The following is a 26,206-nucleotide window of genomic DNA, read 5'->3' on the forward strand; positions in this document are numbered from 1 at the left end:
AAATTCCCTCTTAGCACTGCTTTTGCTGCATCCCATAGGTTTTGGGTCGTCGTGTCTCCACTGTCATTTGTTTCTAGGTATTTTTTGATTTCCCCTTTGATTTCTTCAGTGATCACTTCGTTATTAAGTAGTGTATTGTGTAGCCTCCATGTGTTTGTATTTTTACAGATCTTTTCCTGTGATTGATATCTAGTCTCATAGCGTTGTGGTCGGAAAAGATACTTCATACGATTTCAATTTTCTTAAATTTACCAAGGCTTGATTTGTGACACAAGATATGATCTATCCTGGAGAATGTTCCATGAGCACTTGAGAAAAATGTGTTTTCTGTTGTTTTTGGGTGGAATATCCTATAAATATCAATTAAGTCCATCTTGTTTAATGTATCATTTAAAGCTTGTGTTTCCTTATTTATTTTCATTTTGGATGATCTGTCCATTGGTGAAAGTGGGGTGTTAAATCCCTTGCTGCTTTTAATATGTTTTCTTTATATTTAATTTTTGATAGTTTGATTAATATGTGTCTTGGGGTGTTTCTCCTTGGATTTATCCTGTATGGGACTCTCTGTGCTTCCAGGACTTAACTATTTCCTTTCCCATATCAGGGAAGTTTTCAACTAGAATCTCTTCAAATATTTTCTCAGTCCCTTTCTTTTTCTCTTCTTTTTCTGGGACCCCTATAATTCGAGTGTTGGTGCGTTTAATGTTGTACCAGAAGTCTCTGAGACTGTCTTCAGTTTTTTTCATTCTTTTTTCTTTATTCTACTCTTCAGTAGTTATTTCCATTATTTTATCTTCCAGGTCACTTATCCGTTCTTCTGCCTCAGTTATTCCACTATTGATCCTATCTAGAGTATGTTTAATTTCATTTATTGTGTTTTTCATCGTTGCTTGGTTCCTCTTTACTTCTTCCAAGTCCTTGTTAAATGTTTCTTGCATTTTGTCTATTCTATTTACAAGATTTTGGATCATCTTTACTATCATTATTCTGAATCTTTTTCAGGTAGACTGCCTATTTCCTCTTCATTTGTTAGGTCTGGTGTGTTTTTACCTTGCTCCTTCATCTGCTGTGTGATTTTCTTTCTTCTCATTTTGCTTATCTTACTGTGTTTGGGGTTTCCTTTTCGCAGGCTGCAGGTTCATAATTCCTGTTGTTTTTGGTATCTTTCCCCAGTGGCTAAGGTTGGTTCAGTGGGTTATGTAGGCTTCCCAGTGGAGGGGACTAGTGCCTGTGTTCTGGTGGATGAGACTGGATCTTGTCTTTCTGGTGGGCAGGTCCACGTCTGGTGGTGTGTTTTGGGGTGTCTGTGGCTTTATTATGATTTTAAGTGGCATCTCTACTAATGGATGGGGCTGTGTTCCTGTCTTGCTAGTTGTTTGGCATAGGGTGTCCAGCACTGTAGCTTGCTGGTCGTTGAGTGAAGCTGGGTCTTGGTGTTGGGATGGAGATCTCTGTGAGATTTTCATCATTTGGTATTATGTGGATTTGGGAGGTCTCTTGTGGACCAGTGTCCTGAAGTTTGCTCTCCCACCTCAGAGGCACAGCCCTGATGCCTGGCTGGAGCACCAAGAGTCTTTCATCCACACAGCTCAGAATAAAAGGGAGAAAAAATAGAAAGAAAAAAAGAAAGGGGATAAAATAAAATAAAGTAAGATAAAATAAAATAAAGTTATTAAAATAAAAAATAATTATTAAGAAAAAAAGAAAAAAAAAGTGTTTAAGTAAAAAACAAAACAAAACAAAACAAAACAAAAAGGACAGACAGAACCCTAGGACAAATGGTGAAAGCAAAGCTATACAGACAAAATCTCACACAGAAGCATACACGTACACACTCACAAAAAGAGGAAAAGGGGAAAAAATAATATATCTTGCTCCCAAAGTCCACCTCCTCAATTTGGGATGATTCATTGTCTTGTGCTAAAACATTTTACTTTGGTTAGGTCCCATTTGTTTATTTTTGCTATTACTTCCCTTGCCTGAGGAGGAAGATACAAAAAAGGCTAAGACCAATGCCAAAGAGTGTACTGCCTATGCTTTTGTCTAGCAGTTTTATGGTTTCAGGTCTTATATTTAGGTCTTTAATCCATTTTCAGTTTATTTTTGTGGATGATGTGAGAAAACGATCTCCTTTCATTCTTTCAGCTGTCCAGTTTTCCCAGAACAACTTATTGATAAGACTATAATTTCTCCATTGTACTTTCTTGCTGCCTTTAGTCATAGACTAATTGAGTACATATGTGTGGCTTTATTTCTGGGATCTATCTCTATGTTGTGCCATCGATCTATGTGTCTGTTTTTGTGGCAGTACCATACTGTTTTGACTACTGTAGCTTTGTAGCATAGCCTGAAGCCAGGGAGTTTTATACCTCTAGCATTGTTCTTTTTTTTACCAAATTGCTTTGCCAATTCAGGGTGTTTTGTGGTTCCACTCAAATTTTAGGATTATTTGTTCTAGTGCTGTGAAAAATGACATGGGCATTTTCATAGGGATTGTATTAAATTTGTAGATTGCTTTTTGTAGTATGGGCATTTTACCAATATTAATTCTTTCAATCCAGGAATACTGAATATCTTTCCATTTATTTGTACCCACTTCAATTTTCTTCATCAATGTTTTAAATTTTTCTGAGTACCAGCCTTTCACTACTTTGGTTAAAATTACTCCTAGGTATTTTTCCTTTTGATTTGAATTTAAATGGGTTGTTTTCTTGATTTCTGTTTCTCATGTTTCATTCTCAGTGTATAGAAATACAACAAATTTCCTATATTAATCTTGTACCCTGCAATTTTATTGAATTCATGTATTATTTCTAGTATAGATATATATATATATATATATATATATATATATATATATATTTTTTTTTTTTTTTTGGTGACATCTTTAGGGTTTTCTATATATAGCATCATGTCATCTGCAAATAATAACAGTTTTACTTTTTCCCTTCCAACTTGAATACTTTTATTTCATTTTTATTGTCTGATTTCTGCAGCTAGGACTTCCAATACTACATTAAATATAAGTGGCAAGAGTGAGCATCCTTGTCTTGTTCTTTATTTTAAAGGAAAAACTTCCAGTGTTTCACCATTGAGTATGACGTTAGCTGTGTGTTTGTCATAAATGGCCTTTATTATATTGAGGTATGTTCCCCCTATACCAACATTGTTGAGAATTTTTATCATGAATATCTGTTCAATTTTGTCAAATGATTTTTCTGCATCTATTGAGGTGAGGTGATAAGGTGATTTTTATCTTTTCCTATATGTTTACATTTTCTGATGAAATTTTTCCTTCCAACATTTTCTTATTTCTTGGTATAGCCTTTTCTTTTTTGCATAAGGAAGACATTAACATGTCTTGTAAGATGAGTTTAGAGTGATAAACTCTTTTGGTTTTTGCTTGTTTGGAAAACTCTTTATTTCTCCCTCAATTCTGAATGATTTGCTGGGTAGAGTATCCTTTGTTGTAGGTTTCTTCTTTAAGTACTTTAAATTCATTATGCCACTCCCTTCTGACTTGTGAATCTTTGTTAAAAAATAAGCTTATAGTCTTATAGGGATTCCCTTGTATGTGACTCTTTTTCTCTTGTTGCCTTTAAAATTATCACTTTGATTTTACATTTTAATTATGATATGTCTTGGTGTGGGTCTTTTTAGTTGATCTTGATTGAGTCTTTCTGTGCTTCTTGGACTTAGATATCTGTTTCTTTCTTCAGGTTAGGAATTTTTCAGTTATAATTTCATCAAATATGATTTCTTCCCCTTTCTTCTCCTTTGGGACCCTTATAATGATAGTGTTAGTATGCTTGATGTTGTCAAAGTGGCTCCTTAAACTACCCTCATTTTTTAATTTGTTTTTTCTTTTTGCTGTTCTGATTGGAAGGTTTCCAATACCCTGTCTTCCATGTTGCTTATGCATTCTCCTGTATCATCTAGTCTGATTCTAGATAAATCAGTAATTGTATTCTTCAGCTTTGGTTATTTTTATGTTTTCTAGTTCTTTGTTGAAGTTTTCACTGTGTTCCTCTATTCTTTTCCCAAGGTCAGTGAGCTTTTTTAAAATCACTATTGCTTTGAATTCTCTTAAGTAAATTACTGATCTCTGTTTCCTTATGAAAACATAAGGAAATGTTTATTTTCTGGGGTTTTGTTTGTTCTTTAATTTGGAACATATTTCTCTGTCTTCTCAGTTTGTTTGACTTTCTTTGCTTATCTCCATGAAACTAGGTGAAACGGTTTCCTATCCAAGGAAACTTGTGTGGGAGCATCCCTATGCAATTTGTTAGTGCCTAACAGTTTTGGTGCTAGAGGTAAATCTGAAGTGACCACTGGCTGCATCTTTTCCTCGGGTGCTCTGTCAGTCTCCATCTTGGTGTGGCATAAGGCTGGAGTTGGATGGGCTAGAAGTGGAGTCAGGTGTGAGCCAGAACTCCTCCCAGGCTCAATGGCCATTCCCACCCTGATGAGGGATGGGACCAGGATCCAAGGGGGTGGAGAAGGAGCCCTGAGGGAGCTGAGATTCTCCCCAGTATGACAGCCATTTCTGCCTTGGTTGGGACAGGGCCAGGACCCAAGTGTCTGGAACAGCGAATCTGAGCTATCTCTGCTTCTACCCAGTGCAACGGTGATCTCCACATTGGCTGAGGTAAGGCTGGGCCCTGTGGGGTTGAAGCCACAATTCTAAGCTAGCTCCACTTCTCTGCTTCTCCAGGGAATAATGGCAGTTTCTGCCCGGGTTGGGACCAGGAGGCATTGGAGCAGGAGCCTGGTGTGGGCTGGGGTCATCCTGAGGTGGTCTGGCAGGCCAGCCAGATCACCAGGAAGTTTTCAATCTGCTGTTTCTGTACTTACATTAGGAGCAGACACCTCTGGGCACACTCGAGAAGAGCAGACTCTCGGTTTCCTATAGCCATCCAGTATGTCTCACTGCTTTCAAACCAGGCAAGAGAGCTCATCTTCCTAGTGCCAGACCTCATTGCTGGTGTGCCCAATATGAGATTAACACTTTGCTCCTTAGGGAGTATCCCCAAGACTGTGATATAGCCCTCCTCTTCTGGGTCACCTACCAGGAGTGTGGTTGAGTAGATTGCTTCTCCTCTCCACCTACCAGACTCTGTGGTTCTTCCCTTATAACCTTGGCTGTAGAAGATCCACTCTGCTAGTCTCCAGGTCATTCTCAAAATGAGTTGCTGTATATGTAGTTTTAGTTTTGATGTGTATGTGAGAGAGTGAGAGGAGGTGAGCTCAAGGTCTTCCTACTCTGCCATCTTGATCCCACCTTATATCCCTGTAATGAAAGAGTGAACTTTGAAGAAGAAAAAAAAAAGAAAAGAGAAAGAAAAAGAATACTATTTACAATGGTCTCAAAAACAAGGATAAAGTTAGGTATGAATCTATAAATATGTGCAGAGAAACATATTCAAAAAACTACAAAATGGAGATTCAGAAAACAAGTCTTAGCAGGCTTTCCTTTTTTAAGTAATGGATTTCATTTTTTAGAGCAGGTCTTGGTTTACAGAAAAACTTAGCATATACACCCTCAAACCCACAGATTCTACTATTTTTAACATATTACAGTAATGTAACATATTTGTTACAATTGATGAACCAATACCAATACATTATTATTAATTAATGTCCATAGTTTACATTACGATTCACCTTTTGTGTTGTATATTTATATATTTTGGCAAATGCATAATCACATGTATTCACAATTACAGCATCATAAAGAATAGTTTCATTGCCTTTTGTATAGTATATTTTGAATTTGGGAAGTGTGAGTAATCCAGCTCAGTTCTTTTTTTGTTTCTTTGTGCTCTTCCTGGTCCCTTGTATTTCCATATGTGTTTTAGAATCAGCTTATTTATTTCTGCAGACAAGGCCATTTAAAAGTTGAAATATAGGTCAATTTGGAGGATAGTGACATAGTAATGACAAGTTTTCCGTTTCATAAACATGGAATGCCTTTACATTCATTTAGACTTTTAATTTTTTCAACAATGTTTATGTAGTTTTAGTGTCTAAAAGTCTTGAATTATTTTTCAAATTCATTTCCATGTTCTTTGTTTTCTAATGCTCTTGATTTCTTAATTTAATTTTCATACCACTTACTGTTAGTGCATAAAAAATACAACAGATTTTTGTGCATTGACCTTATATCCTGCAATTTTGCTGAACTTGTTCATTAGTTGTAATAATTTATTGTTATTCTTCAAGATGTAGTATAAACAAGATCATATCAAGTGCAAATAGTTTTAATATTTCCTTTTCAATCTGGATACGTTTTACTTTTTACCTAATTTCCTTTCATAGAATCTTTAGTACAATGTTGAACAGCAGTGGTAAGAGCAGATATTTTTGTCTTTTTCCTGATCTTAGATAGCTTTCACTCTGTTACTATATCACTGTTAGGTTTAATTTTAGCTGTGGATTTTTCATAGATGACCTTTACCAGATTGAAGTAGTTACCTTCTATTTCTATTTCATTGAGTGTTTTTATCACAAAAGGATGCTACGTCAAATGCTTTTTCTGCCTCTACAGAGATTATCATGTGGTATTTTCCCCATTATTCTATTGATATGGTGCAGTAGATTGATTGATTTAGCACATTTAATTAGTCTTGAATTCCTGGGACAAATCCCACTTTGTCATGGAGTATAATCTTTTTACTATGTTGGTGGAGTAAGTAATTCCAGTAGTCTAGGCTTCCTTAAGAATGGTTTCTGTCAAAGTCATTTTTGTACTTTCAATGAGTCATACTTTCAAGCTTCTTTGAATGCTTTGTAATTTTTTGTAAAGAACTGAGAATTCTCATGTGGTAATTTTGTTATATAATGTGGCAATTTTGGAAATCTGACTCTCACAGTCCTCAGGGATTGTTGATTTTGCTTGTGTAGGCTTGGAAATGTCTATTTTTGACTTTTCCAAATGATTTTTGCAAAGTGTGTACTCTTCGTTGTGTGTCGTCACTGAAATTTCTGGCCTGTTTTCTCTATCTTCAGACAGTGATCTGACAAAGATGTTCTTAAATGTGTGATTCCAAAAGGGGATATAGAAGAAGGGTTCTGCCTCTTTAAATGCCCTCAATGATGCCACCAGGGGAAATCACTTCAGCCAAAAAGGCTAAAACCAAGGAAGGTGTCTCTGACATTTTTTCAGGGTTTCACCACAACAAACCAAATGCACAACCTCTAATTTTTGGAGCACAAGGTCTCCTATGCTTGCTGCAGCACCAGCTATACAACCAAGGAATATAGACCACTGTCCCCAGTGTGACAATGGGGCTGAGAAACGGGGCATGGTAAATGGTTTGTTGATGCTGCTTTCTTACCAAAAAGAGCTTCATCAAGTACTCTCCTTGTTATATGTGAACAATCATATTCCTATGTTCCAAATTAGTTGATTTAATTCTTTTCAGTTGAATGGTTGCTTAGATGAAGGGACCAATACTTGGATCTTCCTGCTCTGGCATTTTGCATGTATGTTAGATTTATTGGGCACTCAGGGACCTTAAAAACTCTGCTGCTTCCATTTGTTTCTTGCCAAAATTCTGGTTAAAGCTTTTGTTCTTGTTTTAGAAAGACTTCAATGTTTCAAAGTTCTGAAAATATTCTCTTTTTTTATTTTCTGAGACAATTAAATTTCCCCTTAAACATATGTGTTAAACCAACCACTTACAAGCAACTTTTAATTGAAAAATACAGTTTTTCCCCTGTCTGCAGTTCCACCTCCTTCATATGTCAATGGTTATACATACTTGTGTCTATATATAGTTTCCTCATTCCATTTCATTGGTCTATTTATACAACTTTGTTATTACTACAACATATCATTTTTAAGACTTTAAAAACTCAATACTTTGTGCAATTAGTATGATAGTGTATTGGCTACTCTTGGCTCCAGGCATTTCCAGATCAACTTACTAAGTTGTGTAAAATAACAATATAAAGCATTTTGGATTGCAAATACAAACATTGTATATATAAATTGAATTAATAAGGCAATTTTGAGGACATGCTTTTAAAATTCAATTTCTAATGCATTACATATATACATTTATCAAGCCTTCTTTAATGACTATCAATAAAAGTATATAATTTTTCACAAACAGGTCTTGTATTTCTTTGTTAGATATTTTCCAAAGCAATTGATATTTTTCATTTTATTGTAAATTATTCCCCTGTCAGCTGATAGTATATAGAACTACAATTGATTTGGGTATATAGATTAGATATACAGAACCTGACAAACACTAATACATTTTTTAACAAGAGTTTTAAATTTTCTCTATGCCCAGGGATATCAAATAAATTGATTACATTATAAAATTATTTTTCAATGCATATATAGCACTGGATGTTACCTCAATTAAAACATTGAATATTAGTAGATATTGTAGTTTTCCCTGTTTATTTTTTATTTCAAGAGGAGAGACTTCAGATTTTTAACTTTGAGCAAAATGTTTGCTGTAGGAATTTATGAATTACTTACATTAGATTTAAAAATACTTTCTTCCTCACCTAGTAAGGTATTTAATCACAAATAAATACTGAGTTATATGAGAATTTTCTGCATCAATAAAAAAAATCAAATATATTTTTCCTCTTTTTTTATCAATATGTTGTTATACTGATTTATTTTCTAATATTAAATAGCCTACATTGCTGGGATAAACCCAAATATCCATGCTGTATTTTTCTTTTTGTATAATGCTTTAATGAAATTTCCTTTAAGTTTTGTTCAGAATGTGGTATTGGCCTGTAATTTTCCTTTCTTTTAATGTCAGCTTCAGATTTTGGTATCAAGGCTTTGCGTCCTCATAGCATAAATTGGGAAACATTGCTTCCTTCTCTATATGTGTAAGGTTGAATTTACTTCTTTATTAACATTCTGATGTAATTTGCTATTGAAAACAGCCTACCCTGCCTTGTTTTTGTTTGTGTGTGTCTGTGTGTGTTATTTTGTTTTTAGGGAAGGATCTTTTTAAAAGTTAGTTTATTATCTTTAGTGGTTGTAGAATTATTCTTGAGTGTAGGGAACTATACATTTTATCTGAAACCCCAATACTGGTGTAAAACTTTCCATAATGATTCAATGTAATCTTGTTAAAATCTGCAGATGTATTTTGAAGTATCTTTTTTATTTCCAATATTTATTGTCTGTCTACTTTTTTTTCTTTCTTTTTTGTTTGCTTTTTTCTTATTATAGTCAGAGATTTTTAGATAGTTTGTATTTGTCTCTGTTCAGTCTCCCTCTATTACAAGATTACTTTCTAATTTGTTAATTTTGTTTAAACATTATTTTCCTTTCTTTGTACATTATTTAGATTTTTCTGCATTTTTCTAACCATTTAAAAAATATAAACACACAGGCTATTTTATCGTTTGCATGAAAAGTATTTTTTTTTCTGAATCATATTGGTGTATGTCAGTTGTTAACATGGTGTCCTTTGAATCTGAATAATTTACTGTGTACTCCCTACAAAGATTTTCTTCTATATAACTATAATATAGCTATCAAAACTAATTAAATTTCAGTGATGCATTAAATTCATATAATGTACAGTCTTTGTTCAAGTTTCATAAGTTGTGCCAGTAATGCCCACTGTAGCAAAGGCCTCCAATTTACAATCATTTGTAGCAAGCCTCTTTACTTTCCTTCTGTCTAAAATAGTTCCTTAGTCTTTCCTTTACATGCTGCTGCTGAAGATTCCAATTCAACTATTATGAATACTGCCTCTCAATTTGTGTTTTTCTTATGACTCATCATGATTATATTATGCTGTCTGTTATTTTGGTAGGTATATCCCAGAACTGACAGAGTATTCTCATTGCATCCAATCATATGGCATAACAGCTTCGATTTATTCTTATTATTCCTAATAAATGGAACAAATTGTTGATTTTGTTAATCTTACTTACAAGGTGTCTCCCAAGTTTTTCCTCTGTAAATGTATTCATTTCTCTCTCTCTCTCTCTCTCCCCCTTTCCTTCATTGCCTTCTTCTGGGTTGACTGAATATTCTTTTAATCTTTGTGTTTGCTGGTTTTTGTCTACCTCTTTGGAAGTTATATACTTTGTTTTTTTCTTCTGGTATTAATCCTAAAAATTAAACATAATTTTAAATTATCAATATAATTGGTAATTCAAAATTAACCAATAGATTTAATCTCCTTCAAGATAATGAAATTATATTAGAATACTTTAGCTCCACATTCCTAACATATTTTTAATAGTTTAATTCTAATTTTATAATACTATAAAATGTTAGTATTTTGCTGTATTGTATATTTAAGTTCATTCAGTTTTACCCACAGAGTTACCACTTCTTTGCTTTACATCTTTTCCCAGAACCTCAGTCTACAATCACATTCCTTCTACCTGACATATATACCTCAGAAATTTACTTAGTAAGAATTGGCTGGTGATAAACTCAGAAGTATTGGTAAAGGACACTTCTACTCATTAGTACTAGACCCTTGTGTTCTAGCTATTGAATATATAGCACTACCTAGCAGCCATTCCTTTAGTGCATTATAGAGCTTTCATATGTAAGGTTGATTCTTTCGATTGGGGTTTAGCTGAGCTTTCAACAGTTCATTCTTTGGTTCCTTAAGACTCACTGCTTCTGGATGATGGGATAAATCATAAGACCTGTACATCACAAAGTTATAAGCCTATTATTTCACCACCTTTTTGTAAAATGGTTCCCTTATTCTGAGGCAATTTAAATTGAAACACCCTGTCAATAGACTTTCATTTCCCTTGGATGCCCTTGGATGACCATATTGGTGCTTGCAATGTGTTCTGTAAAGGTAAGCCCATTTCCAGAATAGACCCTGCCAAACTGAAGGAGATTTGATGTGATCAAGCTGTTTGCACTTGGATGGTTAATTAACTAATGAAGGGCTGTATTGGGTTCAGCATAGTTTTTGTGGTATAGGATTAGATATTCAGTCACACAATTGTGCTCAAGTGTAACATACATTCTTCCAACAGTGTCTAGTTTGTGCATGAGGAAGAGGCTAGATAGACCTTAACATGAGACACAGAGAAAAAGATCTGCATGATTTTGCACACATCATAATTCAATTCACAGTTCTTCTCTAGACTTACTTGTTTCAATATTCTAATGCTTTTATTTCCAAGTCTATGACCACCTAGCCGAAATAGTTCCATTTTCCTGGAGTATGTATTGGTATTCCAGACCACTTTTCTTGTAAAAAAAAAAAAAAAAAAAAAAGTGAACAGGCAATTGTATTTCTCTTTGCTTTATCCAATGGAAGAATTTCCAGGGGCTTCCCGGTGGTGCAGTGGTTAAGAATCTGCCTGCCAATGCAGGGGACACAGGTTCGAGCCCTGGTCCAGGAAGATCCCACATGCTGTGGAGCAACTAAGTCCATGCACCACAACTACTGAGCCTGCGTTCTAGAGCCCGCGAGCCACAACTACTGAATCCTGCACGCCTAGAGCCAGTGCTCCGCAACAAGAGAAGCCACCGCAATGAGAAGCCCGTGCACCACAAAGAAGAGAAGCCTCTGCTCACTGCAACTAGAGAAAGCCCATGTGCAGGAACGAAGACCCAGTGCAGCAAAAAATAAATAAATTTATTTAAAAAAAAAACGAATTTCCCTTCACAACCTGCCTTTCAAGTGGGTCTATAAACAACAAGAATATATTTTTGTTGATAATCAGGATATCATGGCAATCCGCCTATAAAATAAGCCTGAGTTCTTACTGCTGTCATCTGTTGGTCATTCTGAAGCCCCATGAGGTTAAGGTGTGAATTATGGGAGATGCTCTAGTGCAGCGGTCACCAACATTTTTGGCACCAGGGACCAGTTTCGTGGAAGACAATTTTTCCATGGTGGGTAGGGGGGAGCGGATGGCTTAGGCGGTAATGCAAGCGACAGGGAGCGGCAGATGAAGCTTCACTCGCTCGCCTGCCACTCACCTGTGCAGCCCAGTTCCTAACAGGCCACGGACCGGTCTGTGGTCCGGAGTTTGAGGACCCCTGCTCTAGTGTAACTGCAGGAAATGACATAGATATTTGAACTACCTGTTCGTGTAACTTACACATACCTTCTGAACCTTCTCAGGTCTAATCCTGAATATACCAGTTTGATTGTACAATAGGGGGCTATTATATCCACCCTGACTCATAATTCTGAGAAACTGAATACACTTATCTCACGATAGACTGCTTTGATCACATAGTCAATGAGAATCACAAGATCATAAAGAAAAGTATAACATCTTTTTTCTACAGAGAATGGCTCATAGGCACAGTTTATCTGTAGATACTACTTCAAAACAAATCTTATGTAGCTAAACAACTTTTTTTTTTTTTTGAATTAATAACCACTATGTTAATATATCACCTTGTATTGCTTCCCATACTAGCCTCGTTTCATTATTTCTCTCTTGATGCTCTTGGATTATTTTTCCTAAAAATAAGATTAATTCTTCCTCAGACCACTATGAAACCTGATCTAAGACAGAAGTGCAGGAAAGAAAAGTTTAAAAGAGCTAGTCCAATAACAGTTGAATATATTTTAATATGTTAACATAGAAAGAGGAAATAGCACCCTTTGTAAGATGTGCAGCACCAAGAAAGATTTAGAATGAGGATTTATGTTTGACAAAAATAGAACAAAGCAAGGTAAATACCACGGAGAAAACTCAGGAAGTAAACAAATACTAAATGACAATGTATTTTAGGCTTTAAGTAGTAAGCTAAAATAACAAATTTGCTTTCATTATTTTACACATTAGAAGCAATGATATTTTTACACACTCAAGGTCTACACATTATTCTCAGGAAGATTATTATACTGTGTTTGGTTAATTTTTAGCTCTATATTTTTACAAATTATATCATCAGTTTAAACGTAACCTCAGTATATATTATTGCACGTTTTGTCACTGCTTTCTAAGAGTGTGTGTGCACAATATCTATCTACCTTGTACTCTAAACTTAACCCAGATTTTTCCTATTTTGTGAGGGCTTTTCATGGCCATCACAGTCACAGTTTTTAGGGTTCTAAATAACAGGGTTTGTTCTACACCCAAAGAAAATAATGGCATGTTATAAGAGGGAGGCAGAGGTCTTTGCTCCATCACCCAATTTTCTGTTTTCCAGAGAAAGTTTTCCATCTTAATGTTTCTATCAGTGACTATAATAGTCATAGTGGACTAGAATATATTACCATAACAAACAATACAAATCTCACAGCATTCCTAAAACACAAGTCTCTCACCACTGTAGTCACTCTAGCTGATGGAGTTTTCTTAACACTCTTTGTTAAAATAACTTCGTCAGGATGAAGACAAAACAGTGAATTACGCACTGGCTCAAAATGTTGTTCCTGAAAGTGAGGTACATCACTTCTACTCACATTTCATTGGCCAAAGAAAGTTACACAGCTTTATCTAATTTCAAAGCAATGCAGAATTGTGATCTTTAAAAGTACATACAGAGGTTACTGTAGAGAACTGTGATATTTGGGAAGAACCCTAGTGATCCCTGCAGTGACAAAACTTTATGAAGGAGTAGAAAAAAATAACCATTTACAACTAAAGATTTCAGTTATTCTAGGTGGAACTGAATAAGATGATCTTGGAGTCGTCAATTTAAAATTCTTATGTAGAGCTATGAGTTTCTATTTGCATCATATAACTTAACTTTCACAGGTACCTTATGAAATCATTAAGCAATTTATAAAAAGTCACTCCTTCAGGATACTTTCACATAGTTGGTTATTACTATCTTTTTGAAATAAAAGCCTAGACTGATGATTAACTGATACCCTGAGCTATCCTTTATAAGAAGAACTTTTGGGAAAAAAAAAAAGTATACCCTTTAACTTTCTAACTTGTAGTATAACATTATTTCATGTTTCTCAAACTCATGGCCATAAAAATCATGTAAGATGCTAGTGAGAATGACACTTATGGTCACCAGCTATGGACAATTTTATTTTTTAAGTCTGGGAGAAATTTTGGAATCTGAATTTGTAAAGCACCACAAATGAGAATTTGTATCAATGGCACATAAATACTGTGCTAATGGATAACAACATTATTTTTGGTGAAAGTCAAACTTCCCTTCCAATTTAGCTTTACTGCTTAGCAGCCTCTTGGCCTTAGAGAAACTACATATAACTTAGGTCATCAATACACTCATTTCTAAAAAATGAAATGCATTTATTTTATTTTGATCCACAGATGCTACTGCTTAGAGTGATATATATTTAATGATAGAAGATTAAATTTCATTTTCTTCTCTAATAATATCTATCTCATTGAGTCTTGAGAATTAAATAAGATAATAAAAGTGTAGAGCTCAGCACAGTATCTTTGTTATGAAACTGTCTCACTAAATAATAGCTATTGTTCTTGCAGCTATAAATAGTAGTAGTAGTAGTAATGGTGGTAGTAGGTGGGAGTAGGATTGTCCCTCACAGATGGGCTTTTCCCTCATCCTCTGCTGCCCTTGCCCTAGTGTGGGGCTGCATCGTGAAGCAAGTGGGGCTGGAGTGTTTGTTCGGATCGGGCTGGGGCATGTGCTGGGTGCTTACAGGAAACCCAGCAGTCACTCCTGCAGTTTTCAATCTACCCTCTCCACCTTGTTTTGGGAGCAAGCAAGCATGCACATGCTCCTCACAAGTGGAGTCTAGGTTCCCACTGCCCTCTTATTGGTCCCACCAGCCCTCCAACTGGCTAAGGGCACTCATCTTCTCTGTGTTAGACCCCAAATGTGGCTCAATCCACTCACTCCCAGAGAAGATCTCCACCCACATAATCTCCCTTTTCCTCTGAGTCACTTTCCAGCTGCACAAGTCCCAACATAATCACTTTTCTTCCCTTCCTACCTGACTACTTGTGTATCTTTCTTATAGCTGTGGTTGTACAGAAGTCCTTCTGCCAGTCTCCAGTTAGTTTTCTGAGAGAATTGTTCCACATGTAGATGTATTTTTGATGTGTTCATGGGCAGAGGTGAGTTCTGTGTCCTTCTACTCTGCTATCTGATAGACTCCAGAACAACTCCTCTCTTATCAACAATACATTCTTTATAATGGGCCTTTAGTTCTGCATTCTGATCAAGCAGTCACAAAAGTAACACAAGTAATTAAAAATTTTGAACGATAAAAATGGCAATTTTATATGGTTTGACCTAATACTTTATTCCTCTTGAACTATAAAATATTTCTAATATTTCTTTGAAAAATATTTTTAAGCTTATTGTAGATAATGCCTTACCTTTTCTATCACTTTCCTGTTATGTTCTTACCAAATGATCATTAGTTCTAGGCTTGAATACATAGAGTGTGTTATGGGCTCAGTTGTGTCCCAAAAGATTCATATGTTGAAACTCAAACACCTCAATTCTCAGGAAGTAAATATATTTGGAGATGGGGCCTTTACCAACGTGATTAAGATAAAATGATGCCATTAGAATGGACCCTTATCCAATTTGCCTTATGTCCTTAGAACAAGAAGAAATTTGGGTACACAAAGATACCTAAGGAGGCCTCTGAACAAAGAAAAGACAACATGAACACTTAGCAAGAAGGCAGTCATCTGCAAACCAAAGAGAGAGGTCTGAGAATAAATCAAACCTATCATCACCTTGATCTTGAACTTCTAGGCTTCATAACTGTGAGATATTACACTTTTATTGTTTAAACTACTTAGTCTTTGTTATTTTGTTACGGTGGCCTTAGCAAACTAATAGAGTGTCACAAACTCATAGCAGAGGGAAGAAAATTATGTTTATTAAGGGTCTCTTTGGTTTTAAGTCTAAGACTTCACACATCTTAAAGTTTTGTTTGCATTTTAAAAACATTTTTAAGCTCTATCATATGGTTTATCCATGTTATACCAACATTTAAATAAGCTCTGCATTTATTTAGCAACTGGTATGGGTCAGAATACACAATCAGATTCATAAGATACAAGTAGGCTTCAATCTGATAGTGCATTGACTTAACTTTATGGAAGAAAAAGGACTGAAGAAGCAGCAAGTAGATTTCAATCTCATTTGGAGGACCAGTGGCTCTACAGTTCTGAATTTCTTTTGCCACTTACACCATGGTTATGTAGGTCATCTTGACACAGAAAGCCTGAAAACTCAGCATCTCAGCAGCTATACAGGCTTACAGTCTGCATGCAAATTCAGTTTGCTCCATTCAAATGAATTTTACCAGTTAGAAGTTTATAAAGTAGAACATACACAAAATTTCATATTGACTTCAAATGTAGTTTTTTAGAAAACAAACATCAAGATCATTTACCAGCAGGCCAGTATCAGCCCAGGCCAGCTGTTAATCCTCTGCTCACAGGTCCATTAGGAAAGTTTGAAGATAATGCATATTGAAATGAGTAGGTGTGATCTTGGAAAGTCTCCCAGACCCTACAGTGTTTCATTTATTCCAAACCTGAAATCACCCTTCCGTATGGTCTTGTAGGCTCAAAGATTCAATTTTCCCAGTTTGCTAAATTTGGTAAGACTTAATGTTAAATCAGGGTAAAGAGGCTTATAAGTGGCAGATGCATAAAAATCAGAATTCATTAGAATGTATTGAGCAATAAGCTATTAGCAGGACCAGAGAGCCATTATAAATAGGCCAGTGCATTTCCTTCATGTAAAAATCTACACAACTTGTAAGACAATATCACTTAAAGAAGTTTAGAAAGTATGGAATTAGATAAAATCTATTACAGAATCATCCATTTATTGGCATTAGACTCTGGTACCTTTCATGCTTACACCAGGGCTTCATGTCTTCCACATCTGTGAGGTGTGTTAAATGTTTATGTCAATTCTAAATGGTCTTTGTTCCAATTCCCTGGGAAAAAAATTATATGAGCTTTATCAAAATTGGTTGCATGCTGATCCCTAATCTCACCACCCTAACAATGTCCTATATATACTACGACGCATATATGAATGATTGCCATTGGAAAACTAGGAGATAAGCTGGGTTTTTACTTTTATTTCTAAATACATATCCTCAGGTCTTCTCTATGTGTAAATTTGCTTTCTCTGAGTTTCCATTCACTTGTTTTCTAGAAATTACTCAACCTTCAGCTCTTCATTTAACCTTAATTTTGTTCATTGCCACATGACAAATGCAGTTTCCAGTTCTGTTTTAAACCATTGTAGTCAGAGAGGAAGGTCACATTAGACTCACATAGTGGCTAGGGTCCATCATTAGTGGTGAGGTTCTCAAGGGAAGAATACTTTGGTGGATAAGCAGTCACTCTAGAAATATCCACTAGTAGGGCCTAAAAGTAAATTCCATTTTGTAAACTTTAGCACAACATTCTAGCCTTCCAAATTCTTTTTCTTGGATACTGGTTAAATCATTAAATATTTTTTAGCATTTGTTACAGTAAATTTGAAAAATTATGTTTTTTTCTTTACAAATTGAAAGGCTCTCAAAGCTTCATTAAGCAAAGGATTCTTCAGCTTGTCATTAGAGATCTCTCTCTATGTAGTCATGGATTAACTGATTCTGGTGAGATATAAAATTTTAGGTTTCCATCACCTAGAAGTAGGTGCACATTTATCTTGCGTTAGCATTTTTCATTCTTGGTCTTCATGATAGTCTATTAAATGTTTTAATATTTATAAGCTGTTTCAATATCTAGTCTGAATTTTGTTTAAAATGATATATGAGTTTATCCCTTGCCTCAATGTATACTATTCAGCTTTATAATTTTTCAAAAATGTTAGTAGACTTGAAGCACAATATGTTTAGTATTTAAAATAGTCTAGAAATACTATATTAATGTGTTCATTCTTGACCACTATATAGTATCAATCAATTTCCTTATTTTTGACCACTGCAAAATTGTCAAGTACTTTTCTATTTATCTACACATGATATTTTATAAACAAGTTTGCTTAACAAGTGTTAAACTCTTTAAAACTGAAATAGAAACCCACTTGTTTTGTAGCCTGATTTGTATTACCCAGTAATTGAATTTCTTTATTCTATTGCTCTCCAGAAGAGTACACACAATTCCATTAAACTCTAAAAATAGCTGCTATAATAAAAACAGCTTCTGCTGCATTGTCTTGTTATTAACTTAAAATTTTTGATCTTATGAAAGACCTATATCCTACTACCAGGTGCGGCAATTAGAGAGTGGAACTGTTTCTCAAATTGCTTGCTTTAAAACTGACCCTTATTCACTTTGTTAAGCTTGATACCAAAGACATGTATATTAACTTGCCTCTTGGAGACCACTGGGATATAGCACAGAAACCTCAACTTCATCATGTCCAGTTGCAGTCATATCACTGTCACCAACCACCCTAGCCTCAAAACATACAAGCAGATGAACGGTAACTTCTGTTGGTCATTCAGTTAGCAATTTAGAAAGCAGTTCTTATTAGAAATAAATTTTAGCATTCTTGCTGATGGGAAAGAGAACACTTAGCGCATAAGAGCACCGACTTATTTTTAGTGCCAACAATAAGGAATGAAACCAATTAATTGTTTAACAAATATTTAGTTAATTGAGTTTTTAATCGCATAGCCTTGAATGGTTTCTTGAATTTGGGCACTAAGATTTGGCTTCTTGATAATAAAAGTATGTCTACCTGCAAATGGAAGTATTTCTTCATTTGTGTTGTACATATGGATGTTTTGCCACTTTTTCTACTATGTAGAAAAGTATCTGGATATTTATTAAGACCAAAAAAGCCCCTATATTACCTGCTGTGATATATAAATTTCAAGGCATTACTCTTCTCTAATTCAATTTTTTACTTCTTAAATGTACAGACATAAAACAAAATTTACATAATTGTGTGATTATTTCTTCCCAACTATACATCAAGATGTTCACTTTTGTTCTATAAGTTGCTGACATGCACAGAGATATGTGACTCCTTTGTTAAATAGTGTTGATCATTTCTACCTCACTAGGAGCACACCGAGAATAATGTAATGGTTTATATGCAAAGCACTGCAAATTTGCCTGAAGCAGTCCAACAAAGGCCAGATGTTTACTAAGAGGATACCATGTTCCTGAATCTTGATAGAAAACAGGATCATGAATGAGGCTGTGCTTGTGGCCATTTGGCTATTGAAGCTATTTAAGCTTCTTTGCAGTTTCTTTACGTGCAGATGTAGGGTCTTGAAGAATTTAATAGAGTTCTGGTAACTTCCCTGAATGTAGACATTTTGAATAAATAAAATCAGTGTAACTTTCCCAACATACAACTCTTATGGGTCCAATAGATTTCTCAGACATGTTTGTGTGCGTGTATGTGTACGTGTAGTGTTCAGCCTATTCAGTGTCAGAGAAACAAGGCTTTCAACATGCAATGAAATAAATTCCAGAGAAATAATGACAGAGGACTATTGGTTATATTTCTCTTGATGTCAACATACCAGAGAATTAAAGTGTTTTTTATTCTATGAGCACAATTAATCAAAAAATCATACTATATTAACCTTGAGAATTAATGATAAAGAGGAAAATAAGAAGAAAAAAAGACCTATTATGCTCAGTGTGAAGCAGTGGCCCTTAGTTTTAAAACTCTTTGGCAGGGGGAGGAGAAATCAGCCTATGTCTTATTTACATTCCCAAGCCAAAATTCGTAGTAGTGCTGGAAGGAGGATATGACATATTTATGCTTAGAAAGATTTCCATTAAAACAGAATCTAACACTATATTAAAAAATCATATGTCAGATATCAACAGATTTTTTTTTCAGGAAAATAAGAATGAGCCAATTCTATTAAAATAACTTACCTAATAATATATATAATTTTTTCCTGTGGACTGAATTGTATTTTTCCAGCTTTATTGAGGTGTAATTGACAAATGAAAATTGTGTATATCTAAGGCCTAAAACATAATGTTTTGATACACATATAAATGATTACCACTATAAAGCTAATTAACATATCCATCACCTCACATGGTAGTTTTAAAACTTTTTTGGTGAGAATACTTAAGATCTACTCTCTTAACAAAATTCAAGTATATAATACAATATTATTAACTATAATCACCATGCTGCACATTAAATCTCCACAACTTTTTCATCCTGCACAGTTGAAATTTTGTAACCTTTGACCAATATCCCCCTATTTCCCCTACTCTCTAGTCCCTGGCAACCACCTACTCTCTGCTTAGATTTTATCTTTCTAGATCCCACACATAAGAGAGATCATGCAGTATCTGTCTTTCTGTGCCTGGATAATTTCACTTAGCATAATGCCTTCCAGGTTCATCCATGTGGTTGCAAATAGCAGGATTTTGGGGGCTGAAAAATATCCCATTGTGTGTGTACATCACATTTTGTAATCTATTCATTGATGGACACAGGTTATATTTATATCTTAGCTATTATGAATAATGCTGTAATGAGCCTACAAGTACAGCTGTCTCCTCAAGATAATGATTTAGTATCCTTTGAGTATATACCCAGAAGTGGGATTGCTATATCATATGATAGTTTTATTTTTAATTTTTCAAGCAATCTCCATATCATTATTCATAATGACTGTAGCAATTTACATTCCCATTGACAGTGCACAAGGGTTCCCTTTGCTCTACATCCTTTCCAGTGCTTATCTTTTTCTTTTAATAATAACCATTCTAAAGTAAAGTGATATCTCATTGTGGTTTTAATTTACATTTCCCTGATGATTAATAATGTTGAGTGCCTTTTCATGTACCTGTTGGCCATTTGTATCGCTTTTTTTGAGAAGTGCCTATTGAAGTTCTTGCCCATTTTAAAATCAGGTTATTCTTTTCTTGATATTGAATTGTTTGAGGTTTTAAATGTTTTGGATATTAACTCCTTGTAAAATGTATGCTTTGTTAATATTTTCTATCATTCCATATGTTGTCTGTCCACTCTGTTGATTGTTTACTTTTCTGTGCAGAAGCTTTTTAGTTTGATGCAATCCCATTTGTCTATTTTTGCTTTTGTTACCTGTGATTTTGTATTGTATCCAGAAAACTATTGCCAAGACAATGTCAAGAAACTCTTCCCTTATATTTTCTTCCAGAGGTTTAACAGTTTCAAGCATTATGTTTTAAGTCTTTAATCCATTTTGAGTTGATTTTTGTTTGTAGTGTGAAATAAGGGTCCGATTTCATTTTTCTGCATGTGGATATTCAGTTTTCACAACACCATTTATTGAAGAGATAATCCTTTCTCCATTGCGTGTTCTTGGCACCTTTGTCAAAAATCAGCTAAACACAAACACATAGATTTATTTCTGGGCTCTCAATTCTGTTCCACTGTCATTCCATATGTCTATTTTGATGCCAGTACCATACTTTTTTGACTACTGTAGCCTTGTAATATATTTTGAAATGTAGCTTTGTGATGCCTCCAGCTTTGCTGTTCTTGCTCAAAATTGCTTTGGCTGTTTGGGGTCTTTCTGGTTTTATATGAATTTTAGGATTGTTTTTCTATTTCTGTGAAAAATCCCAATGGAATAATAATAGAGATTGCATTGAATCTATAGAGTATTTTGAGTAATATGGACATTTTAACAATATTGTCTTCCAATCCATAAACATGGGATATCTTTCCTATATTTATGTATTCTTCATTTTCTTTCATCAATAATTTATAGATTTCACTGTACAAATCTTCCATTTCCTTGGTTAAATATATTCCTAAATCTTTTATTGTTTTTGATACTATTGTAAATAGGATTATCTTCTGTCCCTCCATCCTCTTCCTCCTCCTCCACCTTCTCTTCCTCCTTTATTTATTTATTTATTTTTTCCATGCCACGCAGCTTGTGGGATCTCTTAGTTCCCCAACCATGGATCAAACTGGGACCCACGGCAGTGAAATCATGGAGTCCTATTCCTCCTTCTTTCAATGGTTTGTGTCTGCTGGAAGAACGGCTCTTAATGACTTGTTGAGGATATTTCCTGTACATAATAGGAATATTTTTCAGTTCAGTTATTGTATTCTTCAGCTCTAATATTTTTGTTTGGATCTTTAAAATTTTTTTATTTGTTTGCTGATTTTCTCATTTTGTTCATTTACTCTTTGCTGAATTTTGTTTAGTTATTTGTCCATGTTCTTTCATAACTCACTAAACCTTTTAAAGACAATGATTTTAAATTCTTCTCAGGCAATTCACAGATCTTTAATTCTTTCAGGTTTTTACTAGATATTTATTTTCTTCCTTTGATTATATCATACTTTTTTAGATTTTTCATGTTTTCTTTGTATATTTGCTTCATACCTGCACATTTGAAAATGTAGACTTTTGTTCTGCAACTTTTCACAGTCTTGCAGATCAGTGCTGGCTGTAAGCCGATGCCCCCCCTTTTCCTTTATTCCTAGCTGTCCCAAGGCCCAGACTCTGCAGATTGTTCAGCACTCTCAGTATGAGGCAAGACAGGAACTGGCTCCATGAGGACACTCTGAAATGCTGGGGATAAGGCCCTCTTTACACATTCCCACTCTTGTAGAGGCAAAAGCCTCAGTTATGTGCCATATTCCAAACTCATAGAGCAGCACTGGCTGTAAGAGGATGTCCTCCCTTTTTCTTTGTTCTTTGCTGTCCCAGAGGACTGGACCCTTGCAGAGTGTTCAGTGTTTTGTATGAGGTGAGAGAGAAACCAACTTGATGGAATGTGCCTGAGAGGGCAGGAGGCCAGGCAAGCATATGCACACGCCAATCTCACTTTTCTTCCCATGAAAGAAATTATAGGCTGACACAATCTTCTTGGTGCTGAGGTAAGCTGGTTTGAAGGAGGGACTGATGTGAGTAAATCAAAATTGCTCTTCTTACCCATGCAAACTGCTCTCAGTTTGTGCTCATTTTATTTGACTTCTTATCTGCATTCTAAAATTCCTTTAAAGTTATTTTTCTTTCAAAATCATTATTATATCAGTGATTCTGTGAAGAAACAAGAGCCAGGGTTTCCTACTCCACCATCTGGATGATGTCACTGTCTCCAATCATGTATTATCTCAAATGTAAAAATTCATGTTTTTAGATGGTTTGTAGAACACATCTATCAGTATTTCTTACTGTGTTTTCTTCAACTTTCTAAATTAAATTAACTTAGAGACCACCCACTATTTTATTACATGCATTTATTTACAGGCGTACCTTGTTTTATTATGCTTTGCTTTATTGGGCTTTTAAGATGCTGCATTTTTTACAAATTGAAGGTTTGTGGCAACCTGGCATTGAGCAAGTCTATTGGTACCATTTTTTCAAAAGCATTTGTTCACTTCAGGTTCTTGTGTCACATTTTGGCAATTCTTGCAATATTTCAAACTTTTTCTTTATGATTATATTTATTGTGGTGGTCTGTGATCAGCGATCTTGATATTACTATTGCAAAAAATTTTGACTAGATGAAGGCTCAGATGATTTTTAGCATTTTTACTTTTTAATTAAGTTATTTACATTATATTTTTAGACATAATGCTACTGCACACTTAATGGACTACAATATAGGGTAAGCATAACTTTAATATGCACTGAAAAACTAAAAAAGTCTGATATTGGTTTTATTGCGGTGCTCCTGAACTGAACTTGCCATATCTTTGAGGTATGTCCATATTTTTAACACTGGTCTTGATGCAGGAATTCACTGACTTTTCTCCACTTCAAGATTTCCCAGCTGGTCAAAGTGGAAATGGTGTCACATGACTAATTACTTAGGTGTCTCTTTTCTCCACAGAAGCAAAGGGTCCAGGCAATCATTGGGCTCTGGGGAGATACTTACCACTGTCTAAGGCTCATACATATTTTTAGGTTCTCTCTTTGGAGTCAAGTGCCTTTAACTGACTTTTTTTTAGTCCTGCTTGAGATGACTACCTTATTCAGACAGATTACAGTAACCTCATTTATGGAGATTCTAGAATGATAGTCTACATGTGATGTTGAAACCAGGATTACATAAGAAATCAGGACCATATATATATATAAAATTTACTGTCTTACAGTCAATACAAATGAACTATAGTTAACATTCATTTGATGTGTGACTAAAACTTAAAAACATTCATTATCAATTTTGGTACACTTAAATATTAAACTGCTGTAAATATGCAATAAAAATAACACCAAAGCCATTCATTGATGGTAAGGACACATGAGACCTTTAATGAAGTGTAGATTCATCTGGTCCTCAATCAGTACAACAAATGTAAAAAAAGATACAGAATAATAATAGAGGGATACTATATTATAAAATTTGAAACAAATTAAAGAGCATTTGTGTTCCTGTGATATGGGCATGATCTTCTTATTAAGACAATTGAACCTTGAAGGATTCAATTTTTGTTTTTGACAGAATTTGTATCATTTAAAGGCAAATGTGTAGTCCACCTCTAGGTAGTAGAGAGGACACTATGATATGTTTTTCACATTATTTACCCCCACGGCTGAAGTTAATGACTTTAGACCTTGACTTTCTTCTGCCTTTATAATCTGCATTCAGTGTATTGTAATATAGCTTATAGATCCCTGCAAGTCATCTTAAATGTGCTTTTGGATTAAGACAGTATATATATAAGTAAACATAAAAATCAGAGACAGATATATTGAGCATGCTTTATTAATAAGGATAGTCAATATCCTTTCTGTATACTTAAACTATTGTAAACACTAGGAGACCTTTAGGTTTTATATACAGTACAATCTCTATATCAATCCTAATCTTTGTCTAAAAACACAAGCAAGAAGCAGTCCTAGAATTTAGGTTCCATGACATTTGTGCAGTGCCTCACCATTATGTCAGCTTTCATTCTGCACATAGAATTGATCTTATGGTCAGATTTCTTCCTCAAATTTCAAACTCTCCTTCTGACATTAAAGATTTTTCTTTTTTTCTGCTGATAAAAATCATCACTACAGGGCTTCCCTGGTGGCGCAGTGGTTGAGAATCTGCCTGCTAATGCAGGGAACACGGGTTCGAGCCCTGGTCTGGGAAGATCCCACATGCCACGGAGCAGCTGGGCCCGTGAGCCACAACTACTGAGCTTGCGCGTCTGGAGCCTGTGCCCCGCAACGGGAGGGGCTGCGATAGTGAAAGGCCCGCGCACTGCGATGAAGAGCGGTCCCCGCACCGCGATGAAGAGTGGCCCCCGCTTGCCTCAACTAGAGAAAGCCCTCGCACGAACCGAAGACCCAACACAGCCAAAAATAAATAAATAAAGTAGCTATAAAATTAAAAAAAAAAAACATCAGTAGATTCAAGTGACTATGAAATTCTATATATAGATTTAAAAAAAAATCATCACTACAAATAAATGTAATAAGTAAATAAGGCAGATTTGTTGAGTGCATAAAGTAGGACAGATTTTATTCTAAATACATTAATGTATTAACTAATTGTCAAAGAAGCACATTATAGTCTACGACGTAGTTCTATTTTTTGTGTTTGTTTTATTCCCTTTTTTCCACCATTTTACAGATGAGGAATTCCAGGCATAGAGAGGCTTGTAAGGTCTGAAATCATAGAGTTAGTGATGGAGAAGTATTTTACCACAAGCACTCTGATATAAAACTTACACTTCTAACCACTTTATTATACTGCCTAATCAAGGATAAATGAGAAGAAATAAATATAGGAAGATATTTTAAACGAGTATATCAACTGAATTATGTACTATATATTAAGTGATACAGCTTTATTATCTTAACAAATACATATAATAACATGCTGTACAACATAAGCATCAATTAATTAATGGATATGGCATTATGGATTAATAGCACTATTAATTATTTGTAAGCATTTATTGTGCTCCAATAATTTTCTAAATCATTAAGATCAATATATCCTTTGATATATTAAATTGTCCTAAAACATGAATTTTCTTATCGTTATATTTACAAATGAGAACACTGAGGGAAAGGATGGTTAAATTGCATTTCTTTTCCTCCAAGAGATGCTTATCTCAATTCCCTTTAACAGGTTTAGCACCTTTTAACTAAACTCACCACAGATTTATTTTTTCCCCTCTCTAGTAGGAAAAGAAGTTTAAAATGACATTTTGTGAATGCTAACTACTGTTCTCAAATAGGTCTCAACTAATTACTGTGTATTTTTTTCCTCTAAAAACAAACTAAATTTTACATGAGAGAACTAAGTAAAACTGTGATACTTGCAAATTACTGTGAACTATCTCCATCAAAATCTCTTTTTGGGTGCCTTCTAAAAATTATTACTAAAC

The 26,206-nt window shown here is 34.8% G+C and overlaps 1 long non-coding RNA gene across 1 annotated transcript in view; it reads left to right on the forward strand.

Moving 5' to 3' along the window:
• Positions 1-667: 667 nt before the first annotated feature.
• Positions 668-26,206, forward strand: part of LOC309643309 — a 243,725-nt gene continuing 218,186 nt past the window's right edge. The window contains exon 1 of the long non-coding RNA XR_014253676.1: positions 668-1,715. This is a non-coding gene — a long non-coding RNA (uncharacterized lncRNA). The remainder of the gene's footprint in view (positions 1,716-26,206) is intronic.

This window comes from Balaenoptera physalus (assembly GCF_965194825.1).
Source record: "Balaenoptera physalus genome assembly, chromosome: 15".
Classification (NCBI taxonomy): Eukaryota; Metazoa; Chordata; class Mammalia; order Artiodactyla; family Balaenopteridae; genus Balaenoptera; species Balaenoptera physalus.